Source organism: Fukomys damarensis, unplaced genomic scaffold, assembly GCF_012274545.1.
Source record: "Fukomys damarensis isolate Sample0158 unplaced genomic scaffold, DMR_v1.0_HiC HiC_scaffold_33, whole genome shotgun sequence".
Lineage (NCBI taxonomy): Eukaryota > Metazoa > Chordata > Mammalia > Rodentia > Bathyergidae > Fukomys > Fukomys damarensis.
The window spans coordinates 51,175,502-51,189,734 of record NW_022900945.1 but is presented as its reverse complement, the minus strand read 5'-3'; the positions used below and the strand labels follow the sequence as shown (position 1 = coordinate 51,189,734).

Below are 14,233 nucleotides of genomic sequence, written 5' to 3'. Positions count from 1 at the left end.
TCCGGCCCCTGCTGAGGCCCTAGTGCCCGGCGGAGCCACGGTGGGCCCCAGGGTCTCCCGCTTCCGGTTCCGGGGTGTCCGGGCCACACCTCCGAGGCCCGAGGTCGTCCGCGGTCCCGAGGTTAAAAAGCACTTTCTGAGACTGGGAAACGAGTTCGCCGACCAGGTCTGCGTGTCTCTGTGGCGCAATCGGTTAGCGCGTTCGGCTGTTAACCGAAAGGTTGGTGGTTCGAGCCCACCCAGGGACGGTCTCTTTTACTAACTCAAGGGAGCTTTCTAGCTATTTCAAAGCAAGCTCATTGTTGGAACCTCTGTCAGCTTTAAATCAAACGCTGAAAATGCGGGGCAAGACTCAAAGATCCACGCACAAGGGATGTTTTCCCCCAGCAGACCCTGGGGGCGTCAGCGCTTACTCCAGAGTCACTGCACGCAATTCCTTACATGCCAAAGCTGAGTTTTCACAAATTCACATCCTTGAAAACCCTATGAATTGAGAACCAGGAAACCCAAATTTTCACTACAGCCAAGCAAGTTAAGGACTGAAATCTTGTGACTGTGAACATGTTGCTCAGTTTCCTTGTTTATAAAAGAGAGCACTAATGGGTTCATCTAACATCTAATGAGAAATTAACATAAAGCACTTCATAAATTTTTATTAAACGTTAGCCACTATAATTTTCAGTGCAGTATTACCACTTGTTTACTTTCGCATCTTTTTCTTATTTTAATGAATGAAATGGTCTCGCTATTCTTTATTTTCCATAATAAAACAAACTCCAGAAGAAAAAAAGAATTGTACATTTTAAATTGTGATTATGCAAATGTCTACCACTGGAATAAAAGAACTGAACTCTCGTAGTTTTTATTTTGTTTCAGGAACCAGGAATCAAACACGGGTCCTTGCATTTTTAGGCAGGCGGCAGAACCACTGAGCTAAATCCCCAGCCCTCTCATACCTTCAAAATATCTTCAAAAAAGAGTAAAATACCTTCAATGTCAGGATACAAATTATGATGTGATAAATTTTCAAAAACAAGTAAGCTCGCTTCAAAATGAAAGATACACCGCTTCTCTGCCTTTTGGCTGAGATTAAGTGCAAAATGAAAGTGACCAACTAGCACCCAGTCGCAGTAATGAAGCAACATCATTGGGGACAGGATCGCTTAAGAGATTCGATGTGGAAACCTATCACCATACATTCACAATCAATCCAAACTTCCCTCCTACATTTTAGAAACCTGGGTGTAAAAATATTTGAAAGGGAAATCTCCATAGGTTTTGGAAGAGCTTGGAGAATTTAACTTTAGAAGAATAATGTGAACTGTGATATCCTGATGCATTATAAAGAGAGTGAAACTTTTTTGTTGACAACTGCATATCTTTTCTTGGAATGTTCCTCAACTGACAGACATGAAATTGTTTCTACTGGTTATTGTTATATAGAATTAGCAGCCAGGTGGGGTGGTGACCGCCTGTAATCCGCGCACTTGGGAGGCTGAGGCAGGAGGATCACTGTGAGTTCGAGACCAGCCTGGGCTACACAGTGAGTTTTAGGTCAGTCTCAACTACATAGTGAGACCCTGTCTCTAAAAAAAAAAAAAAAAAAAAAAAAAAAAAAAAAAAGAATTAGCACCTACTGATATCCTTGATCACTGTGCAAGAATTTCCCTAAAACAGATTCCTGGAAATAGAATTGCCTGATTGATTCTAATTCTAATCAAATGTCTAATTTTGCTAATTCATGTCCAAATTAACCTCCAAAGCAGTTGTCCCTAGTCACCTTTCCACTTTCTAAGACGGTGTCCTTTTCTTGGCAACACTATGGGATATTTAATAGCAGTGTACATCCACCTGCTTGTTATTGCTTGTTGGTTCACACACTGCTCTGAACCTTACAAGTGAGAGAGAGAGGAGTTAGTGCTCTCCTGGCCCCTGAAAATTCTGGGAAAGACACACCAGAGACTTCAGGTTAGATTCATCTGACTGTTGAGATACTGACAAGAGGCAACTCTGCTCCTGGTGTTCCTGTGAAAAACAGACCAAGCTTCAGCAGCTGAAGAAGAGCCCAAGACACACAGCCAAAGGAGGGACCTTCATGGTTGGTCTTGGGCCAAATAAAAATTGGAAAGAAGAGACTTAAATTTTCATTGAAATGAAACTTTAGATAATGTGTGTTTCCTTTATTTTGTGACAATAAGAGGAGAAATTGCATTCCCAGAATTTTTTTCTGGGAATTTAATAGTAGTGGCTAAGCTGAGTGTGGTAGCTCAGGCCTACAATCCTAGCAAGAATTACAGGCCCAGGAGGCTGAGGCAGTAAGTTTACTGGAAGTTCCAGGAGGCCAGCTTGAGCTACCTAATGAGTTGAAGGCCAGCCTGGACTTCTTACTGAGACCCTATCTTAAAAAAACAAAAAAACAAAAATAAAGAAAGAAAGAAAGAAAAAAAATAAAACAATCGTGGTGATTCCACCGCTCCAGTAGAACTGTTTGGCCTGTGCTGGTGTGTGGTACTTGTTATAAAACCTTGTCTTGTGAGCTGAGGTGAGTGAGTAGCTAAAGAAAACTTGTCACAGAAAACTTTTCTTCCCTGTTTTTCCAGGTGCTTGTCTGCTCTGAGCTGGAGGCTCCAGGTACTAAGAATAAAATAAAATAATTTAAGTCATACATTTTGAAATTCTGCTATGGCTGCTGTGGTATAAAAACATATATCAGTTACAAAACTTTGTTTCAATGGAATTGGAAATTTTAACGTTGAATATATAATATCTGAGGGAAAGATTGAACCAAATAATACATATGTACACCTTCAAATATAAATCATCCATTCTGACAGGCAGTTCTAAAGGTAATAAAAAGATATGCTCAAAATACATGAAAATACAAAGCCTTTTTGAAAAAAAAGTATTTGACACTCAGACAAAACTGATGAAATGATTTCACAATGAAAACCTCAAGGAGTCAGGGATGTAGTTCAGCGGTACCTCCGCCTGCTTTGCAAGCACAAGGTCCTGAGTTTGATCCCGTACCAAAAAAAACCAAAACAAAACAACAAAAAAACTCAGCCGGGCATGGTGGCGCACACCTGTAATCCCAGCACTCGGGAGGCTGAGGCAGGAGGATCACTGTGAGTTCGAGACCAGCCTGGGCTACATAGTGAGTTCCAGGTCGGTCTCAACTACATAGTGAGATCCTGTCTCAAAAAATAAAAAAATTTAAAAAATGAAAAAGAAAACCTCAAGAGTGATAGAGCTGTCCAACTCAAAGAATAAACCATAATATAAACAATTTAGCTAAAAATAATAATAAATGTTTCAAAATTGATTCATAACAAATATACTACACTAAGGCAAGACCTTAGTAATAGTAATGTGCGTGTGGGAGGAGAGGGAGTAGATGGGAACTCTATTTTCTGTTTAGTTTTTCTGTAAACTTAAAAAATTTCTCTAAGAAATAAGGTCTATTAATACATCTTATATGCTAAGAATGAAAAGGCTGTGTTGGCTAGGTGCTCTGCATTTGTCTCCCTAGATCTGTTCTCACCATTACCCACTCAGTTGTATGCCCCCACCGGAAGTCACCTTTTGGAACTGCCTGAAAGAGCTATTTGCTCACTGGCTTCCGGTTGGGTGTAGCCAATGGGAAGCATTAATCAGGGAGTAAGAATATTTCTGCCTGCTGACACTGGTTGTGAGGAACGCCTTCCTGCAGGTTCCAGAGGACATAGACCTTGAGCTATAGTTAGTAGCAACCATAACTTTTATGGGTTCCATGAATAGCTCTCTCCCCTCACCCATTCAGGTCTAGAAAAGTGTCCCTCTGTGGCTAATGCTGGGAGACCACACTACCTTTTCAGTGGCTATGTTCCCCTCTTAAAGTCCAGGAATTCTGAGCTGTTTAATCCTTAACAGGTCTGGCCTTCAAAAGTCCTCAGGGAGTGTATCACAAAATTATCCAGAATCTCATCAACTCTCTGTTCAACTCATTAGGAGAAGAATAATTACACACCTTTCTGCAAAAATTTCCCAATGAAAACTTTACAATCTTATAGGGGGAAGTATGACATAAAACTCACCACACCTAAAGGAAAACATTCATGTATTTAATTTCATCAAAAATTTAACAATTTGCATGGCTGAATAAAATCCTAAACCAATTAAGCACATAATAGCAGACAAAACCAAGGCCTGAGCTATTCATCCCATAAAGTTCTAAGCCCATTTTTACATTCGGTTTATGACTTAGAGAACAAAAGGAAGAGAAAGAGCCAACTTCCTGGGTCGTCGTGCTACACAAAAAATGGATGACACTGACACAGATGGAGCCAATAGCCACAGTGCAAGATGCGGGGTGCTCTGTGCTCCATCACTGAGAAGCCAATGCCAGACTGCAGTTTTGTAGCATTCCAGAGTCGGCAGAAAGCAGTGTCTGCCAGCAGCACCAAGGCCACAAGGAGCTGTCAGAGGAGAGCTGCAGGGAGACCCATGGCGGCCCTTCATAAGCCTCCACCCTCTCCCATTTTGAGAAAGATCACAAAGCGCTTGGCTATGCGACGAGATTCAGTTCAAGCACTTGCCTGCGTGAACTATGTGAATATGTACCTGTCACCTGGACATCGCGGCAGAGTTATTTCCTTATGAAATGCAACAGCAAACTCTGTGTGTGTGTGTGTGTGTGTTGCTGGAGATTTGGGCTGTCTTTTCATGTTTGCTTATGCCATAGAGTTTGGAATGGGTGCCAAGGATACCTGGTAGGCTGCAGTCACATCAAGCTGGATCCATACAACTGGAAAGACTACAACATACAAAAGTCTTATTTTACTTTGTATTTATTAGTATCAAGCGTATACAAATTTGTAGTTTAAAGAATCAAGCACTCTCACAAAGAGTATAATGAAAGTCAGCAATCTCTTGCCTGGGGAAGTGGTGCAGGCCTGTTCCTCCAGCACACAGGAGGCCGAAGCAGGAGAATCAAGTGAGTTTGAGGCTAGCCTGGACCTACCTAGTGAGACCCTGTCCCCAAAAGAGAAAGGGGTGAAGGGAGAGACAGCTTAGAGATGGTCTGACTTAAACACCTAGGTCATGATGTTCTCCTGTTAAAATTAAAACAATTCACAGAACACTGGCATCAAACACTTTCTGACCATGAGGAAACAAGTGAAAAACAATTTCAAAGCCATATCTGAGCAAAACCCAACTCTGTCCAGCCCATAGATATGATCCAGTGTCTCCCTTTCCCAACTACTAAAGATAGCTTTTGCTTCTTTATCAGTTATACATTTGCCCCTCTCCAATCTTCCCATCTCACGTGAAGACTATTCAGATTTCAGATAGAATTGTACTTTCAGCTGTCCCATGGTTACAATAACTCATGAAACCAAGCTGCTTGGGTTCAGGTTTGTTCTTAACAGTTATGGACTAGAAGCACCAACACTGTAGCATAGATCATTCTGATTCTTGATTATTTTTATTAAATAGTTTGTTTATCCCCCTTCTCAAAAGGCCCTTTCAATATAATGATTTATTTTTCTTGAATACCATTCCAGAGATGTGTATGTACATACAAGGCGTGCATTTATTACTTACCAGGACCATTACCCCTTTGATACAAAGGATTGCATATGCTGAGTGTTCCTCACTTTGGAATCTTCACTTAATGTTATGTTTTAATAAGTTCTTTTCCCACCAAGGAGAAGAAACAAGTGCATTTCAAGGTGTCTTCATGCATCAGGGCCCGGGTGGGATGAAGAGAACCTGGAAATTGCAGGCTCACTCATCCCGCTGCCCAGGAGGAACTGGAGGTCCTGCGGGGTCCCTCCTCTTCACAGCTGACAGACTACCTTCAGATTCCTTTTGGTTGTTATGAACTTTGGTAGAAAACAAACAGTTTCTGGAATAATTTCCCAAAATGTAAAACAGTTACAGCCGTAGTGGGGATTTAGAAAATCGTGATTTGTTCTTAGCCGGGGAAGGATTTATTTAGATTCAATAGGTTAAAAAACAGCTACGCCCAACGTGGGGCTCGAACCCACGACCCTGAGATTAAGAGTCTCATGCTCTACCGACTGAGCTAGCCGGGCGGCTGGAATCTGTTGTTCCCTGCTTCTTTATCATCGTCTCCAATTGTTATTACTTGGTGATGTCATTCCAAGTTCTAGGGTTTTGCCAGGGCACTAGCGTTTTACTGACGGCTTTTATTTCACTCTGAGGAAACCGAGGCTTGACGGGAGGGACTGGGACTGCACAGGGCCGGCGCGCCCGCCCAATCTTGAAGCCTTGGGGTCCCTCACCTTGCCCGCGGACCGGATCACTCTGGTTTCCCATCCCCGGCTGAGCAAGAGGCGGAAGCGCGCGAGGGGACGTGGACTAGGCCTGCGGGAAGCGGGGCCGCGGGGATTCGCGGCTTCCTTCCCGAACCCATTTCTCGTCTACACCACAAGGACTAGGAGGGGGGATGAAGTGAAACAGGCCCTGTTTACAAGTTTGGTTTTAAATTCTGAGTTTGTGTTGCCTGAGCAAAAGGCCAAGGACATCACGTCACAGGTCCCGGGGAAGAAACTCCGCGAGACTCCGGGTCTCGGACGCAGCCTTGCCGCGGACCGCTCTCACTGCCAGCTCCGCCGCTGGGTTCTCCCACCTCTGCAGAGGTGCCTCGATGACCCTAATTTTTTAAAGGTTGAAGTTTAAACAAAATTGAAACTACCAACCTTGAGGCCCATCTACGTGCCGTGACTCGGATTCGAACCGAGGTTGCTGCGGCCACAACGCAGAGTACTAACCACTATACGATCACGGCGAGCCACCCGCAAGGCAACAAACTAAATTTTCATTTAAGGTCTTTTGAAGCAGGCTGGCGGGCTCCTCTATTCGCCCAGGTCCTATAGTTGGCGTCGCGGAAGCCCCGCAGGTCTCGTTCTGTTACCCCGGCTCTCCGACGCCCCTCTTGGGTAGGAGACCCTGGAGCCCGCGCACCGAGGTCCCAACTGAGGGCACAAAGCGGCAGCTGCAGCCCCGGGCCACAGCCCAGTCTCCCTCTTTCTGCCTTCTAAGAATTACCTCGCCTCGCCCGGCGGTTTACGGGGCGGCACCAGAGGATTTTGCTGTTTCTCTCTCCGGCCGGTGCCCTGGGAGCGCGGCTTCTCTTTCCCGAAAGAGGGACCTGAAAGGAGCGGGGCGGCGGGCGGCTCAGGGAACCTCTGGAGCCCTCGGAGACTGAGGGCGTCCGTGCTGCTGACCTGTGCTGCCCCGAAGCCGCCTCTGAAGATTACAGCCTCCACGCCGGACGGCTCCCTAAAGTTTCCCGGAAGGGGAACGCAGCAGACACGCTCGCCTCGCGCGTGGAGCCAGGCAAAGCCTAAGGCTTCCTCTTGGGAGAGAGTGCACGGGAACGGCCTCAGGACGCAGGCGAGGTCAAAGGCCCTTTGCATTACTCTGCTTTGCCGGGTTTATCTGGACTGTTTGGGGAAAATTTTTTGAAAAATACAAGCTGCGTTGGCCGGGAATCGAACCCGGGTCAACTGCTTGGAAGGCAGCTATGCTCACCACTATACCACCAACGCTTGTGCTTGTGTAGATTTTCCTAATTCCTTATGAATGTTCCGCATAAAGCGTTGCTGCGAGTACCTACTTAAGATTTATATTAAAAGAAATTTAGATTTTAAAGATAAAAAATAAACAGGAAAAAATCTCTCTAGGCTTCGTTGTTTTGCAAATTTTGTAATAGTTATTTTTTGATAGATTCAACGAAAGCCAATTCTAGGGTTTTATATCTTTTCTAAAGAGAGCTTCTAAAATCCAGTGGACAAGTATAAAAAGTTCCTTGGACTCTCTTTGTAATACATAATTGCTCATTTGAAATGAAAGTATTAATCCTTAGGACAGCTGCATAACGTTAAAGATGCACTGAGAGGTAGGCACATTTTAAAGCTTTGGATACATATTGCTAAATCGCTGTGTAAAGATATAATCACTTTTCATTGTTCAATGAGTATTACCAAATTAAAGTCGATAGAAATAATCATTGTTTTTATCTTTCCAAAAGTGCGGGGTAAAACAATAGTCTCACTTTAATTTGCATTTATTTTATTACTACTCAGGTTGATTATTCTTCATAAATTTGTCAATTATTTGTATTAGTTTTGAGATTTACCAAGTCATGTATTTTGCCTGTTTTTCTATAGGTATTTATGTTTTCCCATTGATTTATACCAGTTTATCTTTGTCTTTTAATATAATTTGTGGGATTTTTAGAACATTTGTTTTGTTTTAATAGCCTCTTCTATCAGTTTAAACATTTTTTAAAAACCAATTTTTATTTGTGCTTCAAAGTTTAAACCCATGACACTAAGTTCACAGGAAATCTGGTGAGAGATGCTTTTCTAAGCTAAATACCCATTTCCCTTTAGACTCACCCACAGAGTATACACATGTTCATTTCAATTTACAATCATTGTAGTTTTACCTGTACACGAGATTATATACCCAGATCACCTAAACTGGATTCTGGATGTTCTTAGTTATTTTGTAATTTCACTAACTGCCAAGGGTTTCCTAGAATGAAATGAGTCACTCGAATTCCTTGGCTACTTGTGCAGATGAAACCCAAAGAACTCTTACATGATTGCATTTTGGGGAGATGATTTGATAAGCGGCAGCAGCAGAAGCAGTCCATGCTCATCCGGCCTAACACTGCCAGGGATGACCTGCAAAGCAACTCACCGCTCTGTCTCCTACCACAGATGCAGGGGTGAGATTCTCCACTTCGTGTCCAAGCCCAAGTCCCAGACAGGATGGCTGCCACCGAGTAGCTCCTTTTTCAGCCAACATTTTCAGTTTTTAGCTGCAGCATGCAGCTCTGCTTCTCGTCATCTCTGCAGATGCTAAAGAAAGGCCATTGCCAAAATCCTGAGGCTGCTGGCTCTGCTCTGGCCCTATCTACGGCAGCTACCGTGGCTTCCCTAATCCATCAATTTTACCCTTTATGATCTCTGCTTTGCTTTTATCTTGAAAAAGTCCTCTCTAGCCCAAACTAGGATAATCATTTACTGTTTTTCTGCAAACATTTTAGTACAGTAATTTTAGTTCTTGAATCCATATGATAGGTGATATGAAGTAGTAATTCCACTTCTAGAAAAAATGAAGTATGTAGGGACATACACAAAAATATATCTACACAGGTGCTCATCAAAATATTACTCGAGGAGCATAAGGAATAGGGAAAATTTTAGATGAAAACCCATAAGTAGGATTGGTTAGATTCATTTTGATAAAATAAACTTTATTATTGTCATTTTTACATTGGACACTGCCGATGGGAGTGTTAATCGGTATTATTACCTCTGTGAAGGGCCAATTGATTAAGTTCTATCCACAAATGCATTTGTTTTTCGAACTAGCATTTTGATTCCTGGGCATTTTTCCCACACATGAGCAAAATGATGTATATACAAGAATATTTACAGCAGTACTGTTTGTAATAGCAGAGTTAGAAACAACTTAATTGACCATAAACAGGAAGTTAATTGTGGATTATTCATACAATGGAACGCTATACTCCAAAGAAAAAATGAGGATCCCCTTTAAGTCTAGTCTGTAGCTATTTCTAAAATATATTGTTAAACAGAAAAGGCAAAGTACAGAAAAATGTGTATAGATTAATATTGTTTGTGTGAGAGGAAATAATGTTTAAATATATTTATATACTCGTAAACTTGCATAAAATATCTCTGTCATAGTTAAGAAATTTAACACTGGTTGCCTTATTAAAGCAAAACTAGATGGTTGTGTGAATGTGAAGTTTATTGGTCATGCCTTCTTAACTTTAGTATATTTACTAAACTATGTTTTAAACTTTATAAACATACTACAGTTTCAAAAACTAAAGTGAAAGAACATATGTTGCTAAAGAATAATCCTAGAGGAAAGTGTTAAAAATAATTTTTTCTCTTTTATTTTTGGGTAAAAATGGAAATAAATTTTGAAATACACAGCTGTCAATGTATTGTTTTCCATCCATAATTCCATTTAATTTCAGCGTGTTAATGGCGTTCTCTGGGTGGTACAATTCTAAGCGATTCTTTTTTTTTTTTCTTTTAAAAGATATTTTCAGCATTTAAACTTTCGTTAAATGGTGGAATTGGTTGGCAAAACCACTGTTGCTTTGAAAGGTTCTAGTGGACAGTGGAAGCAGACAAAAAGCTGTGTTCCCTGACCGGGAATCGAACCCGGGCCGCGGCGGTGAGAGCGCCGAATCCTAACCACTAGACCACCAGGGAAGCTTGAGAGAATTCCTTGTCAGAAATATAAGACTCTCAAAACGCATTTCTGTTTGTGATGTATTCATATTTTGATTATTTAGTGTCAAACTCTTCGAATCTCGGGACTTTTCGTTAGGATTAGTTCTCTAGTAGCTTTTCCTAGAGCTGAAGGCACCATAAAAGAATTCTCAAAATTTGGGGAGGATCGCATACACATACATGATCACAGCTCCCAAGACCGGGGAAAACCGAAAGTCTGGAGAGATAGAGAAACCTTCAGCTCCTTGGTTGGACATAAAGTCTCCAGAATGGTCTTTGCAAAAACATCCAGGAAGTTTTCATTAAGGAATATAAAGGACGTCGTGTAGGTAAAGCCAGAAGATACTGAGATTACTGTATCTCGTTTGTTATTTTTACTTGTTTTTACATCATGTGAATTTAGACCCAACTGTAGGCTAAAACGAGTATTACAGAGAAGTAAAAATCACTTGGCCTACAGTCGCTTGGTGCTCAGCGGGATGAGCTGACCGCATTAGGGAGAGAGTTAGGTACAGGGTCTCTGAGCACTGACATTTTTTTTTAAACGAAGAGGGGAGCCGGGGGTTTTAGCTTAGTGGTACCGCTGCCTAACCTCACTAGCACACCCAAGTTCTTAGAAGAGACCTGGTACAGGGAAAAAAAAAAAAAAAAAATTAAAAAGAGGGCAAAGAAAGAAACTTTGGGTGCACGTCAGACTGAAGGAAAATTTTAAGCTTCCCCCTCAAGGTATTTGCAGTATCTTTATTATGAGAGAGAGAAGAAGAAGAAGTGTGGCAATATGTTGGCATGATTCAAATGTTTACAATATCGTACTTTCAACTTTTCTATGGGTTTGAATTTTTTTAAAAACAAGAAGTTGAGAAAAACAAAATGAAACAATTGAAAGCCTCACCTCGGGCCTTTATTTGGTCAGATGACCACAGAGTGATCAAGAGTTCAAACAGAAATTTTAAAAGCACCCCCTTACACCTACACTGAAATAAGAAAATTCTTTTGATAACGAATTGAAATTGAATCATCAATGACATAGGCGGCAGGAGAGAGGGTGTTTGGCCTTCTTTCTATTGCTGTTTTGCTTTTAAAATATTAATGTTAAAACAATAAGTATTTATCTTCCACTCATCCATTCTCCATCTTCCTACAGGTTTAAGTGCTAGAAATTAGGGAAAAGGGTAACTATATGTTAAACATTTATTTTCATAAAAACTGAAGAATCCCGCTATCGGGTCACACTAATGAGCCTAAACGAGCCCACTTCCTTTTACTCCAAGCTGTGTCCCTTGGACAGTTACAAAAGGGTGGGGGAGAGAAAGAAAAAGGGGGAAAAAAGATCTAAACTTTACAGTAACTTCCCGGGATTGGTATGGTAACAATTTATTTCTGTCACAAAGGAAATGGGCCTCTTTATTTCAGTCAACAGTACTTTTTATCAATTATTCTGCCGCCTGTTGGTGATCTTTGGAAACAGCAGGACCTAGGAGAGTAGGGTATGAGTTCTGGGAGCTAAGCGAGTTTCCAGCCTCAAAGCACCAAGAGGGGGCACTCAGCAAAGCACCAGGGCAAGATTATGTCTCCTGCTCTCTTCCCACCACACTGAAGGGTGGGTGGGAGGACTGCGATTCATTTACCTCACTCTGCATGCTGTTTTCTTTTCTCAAACATCAAAAATATACCCCAAGAGGGCCAGGGATGTTGCTCAGTGGCACAATGCCTGAGTTCGATTTCTGGTACCAAAAAACAAACAAAACAAAACAAGCAAACAAACATCACAACAAAAACAAAACACTTATGTGAAGAAAAAAATGGATCAAGGAAGATTGACTATATCTACCTTTTCTGCCTCCTAATACAACTAAAAATCCCGGACACTACATATAAACCAGGCATAAGAAGACTTGGAAAGGAGTGCAGAAGAAGAAAGACCAGCTAGGGACTTAGCCAAAGAATGGTACAATAGTGATTTGCCTTTTTTTTTTTTTTTTCTCAAATATTTTAGATTTGGAGCTGAAGAAGCCAGCAAGCTGGAAAAACCAACAGAAGAAACGGAGGCTGCAGCTCCGTGGTAGAGCACTTGCCTAGCATACAGACAAAAACACGCAGTGGTAGAAGGGCCTCCCCTCTGCCCTAGTGTTTGTGGAGGACTGTGGTGCCCTGTCGGGGGCAGTAAGGAGGTGCAAGGTGCTCCCTCATTCAAGCTGGCCAGGCCCGTATCCGTGCAGGCCTAGTGGATTAGACTCCCACCTCTGACCGCCCACACAGATACATACTTCTGCCCAAGCAGTTTTTGAGAATATCAACCAAAACAAAAAGTTCAAATAAGATCCATCCAGAATTTTGCTTTTGCTTTTGCTTGTTTTGTTTTGTTTTTGAACAGTCTCGCTATATAGTTGAGGTCAGCCTTGAACTCGCCTTGTAACCCAGGCTGGCCTCAAACACAAAGCAATCCTCCTACCTCAGCCTCCTTAGTGCTAGGATGACAGGACTGTGCAACCACACAGGGCAAGATCCAGAGTGCTAAACATAGAGCTCAAAATGCTAGGCATCCATCAAAAAGCACTCTTCACGTCAACAATTAAGATCTCTGAATGAAAACAGACCACAACTGGACCGCAAGTTTTCCCCTTTTTTGAGATAGGGCCTTGCTATGTTGCCCAGGTTGGCCCCCAAATGCAAGGCTCCTGATCCAGCTACCTCAGCTTCCCAAGTAGTTGGAAATACAGACACATACCACTGTACCAGACAGACAAAAAATTTTAGAGCAGTCATTATAAAAATGGAAAAAAAAAGGCCTCAGCAAAGATACACAGAGTCTCAGTAAAGAAATAGAAGATATAAAGAAGAACTAGATAGAAATTTTAGAACTGAAAATTACTATAACTTAAAATTGGGGATAATGGAACAAAAACCCTCAGAGATCTAGAAAAATGTCACAAAAGAGATGGTGGCTGCAGATGTGCACATTGACACCAAAGAAATAAGAAAGGTATTTATTGTAATCCTGTCTGGTTCTCCTGAAAACTTAATGACAATGAAGATTCACCAGACAAGTGCTATATAGTACTTTGGTTACTGGTGTACCTGTTACCTCTTTGAAAGTACAGCGCAGTGCTGGGGATTTAGCTCAGTGGTTCCGCTGCCTACCTGGCAAGAGCAAGGATCCAAGTTCAATCCCCAGTACCAAAAAAAAAAAGCAGGCTGGAACTACAGTGTGAACAAGTATGAATTGTCTTTTGTCAAATAAAGTTATCAAACAAAGATCCTCAGTAGATAGATGAGCTCAAAGCAGACGAGATAACAATAGAGTTTGTTTGATCTGAAACAAAAAGAAAATGGACTGGAAAAACATTGAGCACAGCATCAGAGACTTGTGGGGTTATAACAAAAGACTTAACATGTATGTCCTCAAGTTTCCAGAAAGAGAAGAAGGCAGAAAGAAGTTCTTAAAAAAGTAATGTCTGAAAACTCCCCGAATTTGGCAGATGACTAAACCTGCAGTTTCAAGAAACCGAATCACAAGCAAGATAAACCCAATGAAAATATGTCACAGCCCCTCCTAGACACTGCTGAATGCTAGAAACAAAGGAAAAATGTTGAAAGCAGGAAAAGGAAAAATTATTTGAATGACAGTAGATTTCTTATCAGAACCTCTGGAGAACAGAAGGCACAAAATTTTTGAAGTACCCCAAGAAAAGGCAGTTCACCCAGGCTGCTCTGTGTGTTCCAGTTTTATGTGCGCTGCCAGAGCGGGCAGACCCAGACCTGCAACCAGTGACACCGTCCTTCAAGGATGAAGGACACAGCTCAACAACAAAAATACAAATAACTCATTCTTTAAAATGACCAAGGACTTGAATAAACACTTCTCCACGTCCATTCCAGTTATGTGTTGGGGTCCAATAACCCTTAAACCTTAGGCATGTAATACATTTTGGGTGTTCTTC

General features: G+C 41.7%; 5 non-coding genes across 5 annotated transcripts; 1 reads left to right on the top strand and 4 right to left on the bottom strand.

The window, feature by feature from the left end:
- The first annotated feature begins 174 nt into the window (after nucleotides 1-174).
- Trnan-guu lies at nucleotides 175-248 on the top strand. Its single transcript has one exon. It is a non-coding gene; the product is annotated as a tRNA-Asn (tRNA).
- A 5,756-nt stretch (nucleotides 249-6,004) lies between these two features.
- Nucleotides 6,005-6,077, bottom strand: Trnak-cuu. Its single transcript has one exon. It is a non-coding gene; the product is annotated as a tRNA-Lys (tRNA).
- A 644-nt stretch (nucleotides 6,078-6,721) lies between these two features.
- On the bottom strand, nucleotides 6,722-6,793 carry Trnah-gug. Its single transcript has one exon. It is a non-coding gene; the product is annotated as a tRNA-His (tRNA).
- A 691-nt stretch (nucleotides 6,794-7,484) lies between these two features.
- Nucleotides 7,485-7,556, bottom strand: Trnag-ucc. Its single transcript has one exon. It is a non-coding gene; the product is annotated as a tRNA-Gly (tRNA).
- Nucleotides 7,557-10,199: 2,643 nt separating this feature from the next.
- On the bottom strand, nucleotides 10,200-10,271 carry Trnae-cuc. Its single transcript has one exon. It is a non-coding gene; the product is annotated as a tRNA-Glu (tRNA).
- Nucleotides 10,272-14,233: the final 3,962 nt, after the last annotated feature.